Genomic DNA, 1,382 nt, shown 5'->3' on the forward strand with positions numbered 1-1,382 from the left:
ACACACACACACACACACACACACACACACACACACACACACACACACACACACACACACACACACACACAAAACGTGCAGACACGGACATTTCCTGTTTCACAGAAGCACATGAAATAAGAAAAGAGAGACAGCCTGAGGGACAGCTTTCACGATTGTTTCAGTTCCACCCACTAACTGTGAGAAGTCAAGACCAATCCAATTTCAGAACCAACCTGAGGCTTTAGAAAAAGAGACGGTCATATTTCAAACAATTTATGTGGTCATTCTGGGAGCAACATTGTCTGAAATTTGAGCAAATTGATGTTTTTGAGCTAAAAAGTGAGCTGTTGCTCATTCACTTCTGCTGAGAAGTGACTTCTGATGAAGGAAAACTAATGAGAGATTTTGCACCTCTAATAAATTTGTTAAAAAATATAAATATTACTAAGCTATTAAAATGGTTAACAGCATAGACATGTTGATGAACTTATAGATTTGGTTTTCCACATGCTTGGTGGGCTTGTTTAATTTTGATACAATACAAATAAAATAGGAGCGTGACTCCAAAAATCTGCAAAAAGTAAAAAAAATAAAATAAGAAATCACAAACACTTATTTCACTTCTTTTTCTTTTACTTCTTAAGAAAAATGTCAAAGAAAAGACAAACTTCTTTACAACCACAACTCATCAGCGAGCGTCTGACAGCTGCACCAGCTGCAGCTGCAAAGATCAAACTCTTGTTTTTAAGTGTCTGTGTGTATCTCAGTGTCTCGCGGTGTGTGTGTGTGTGTGTGTGTGTGTGTGTGTGTCCACGTTGGAGAAGGTCCTCTCCCACCATCACAAGACACCACTAGCTCCAAGAGGACTGCACTCTTTGTCACCATGGAGACAAGCGCACCCAGGGTCTAACAACGCTATTTTTGGAGCCGTGCAAAGAGCTTCATTTCTTCGTCTTTTCCCCCCCATTCAGCAGCGCTCTTTAATTTTCTTTTCACAAACTATTTTGGCTTGTGAAAAGGCAATGCAGGCCATTTATTATATAACGTGACGGAAGATCCTAGATAGGAATCAAACCAAGGACCTTTCTACTGAAAACAACACTAACCAACTGAGTCATCATACAGCCTTAAAAAGAAAAAAAGAAAAGAAATGCCCACATAAATTTTATGCTAAACATTAAAAAATAATGAGTGTTTGTAACGGAAAATATTTGATGATGTGTATATCAGAACAATCTGATGCAGGTCAAACTGTGTTTTCCACTGATACAGTTCTCCAGCTCTTACTAAGGCTGGTTCTGGAGCTTTAAAGCTCTCACTCATTGTCTCTATGCAAACAAATTCTAACAGTTTTATGTTGTAAACAATTATTTAAATGTCTGTTTATTTTTATAGAAATT

At 37.8% G+C, this 1,382-nt stretch overlaps 1 protein-coding gene across 4 annotated transcripts in view; it reads right to left on the reverse strand.

Moving 5' to 3' along the window:
• fgf13a (fibroblast growth factor 13a) overlaps nucleotides 1-1,382 on the reverse strand; it is a 100,240-nt gene that overhangs the window by 24,196 nt on the left and 74,662 nt on the right. The window lies entirely within an intron of this gene.

Source organism: Austrofundulus limnaeus, unplaced genomic scaffold, assembly GCF_001266775.1.
Source record: "Austrofundulus limnaeus strain Quisiro unplaced genomic scaffold, Austrofundulus_limnaeus-1.0 Scaffold1, whole genome shotgun sequence".
Classification (NCBI taxonomy): Eukaryota; Metazoa; Chordata; class Actinopteri; order Cyprinodontiformes; family Rivulidae; genus Austrofundulus; species Austrofundulus limnaeus.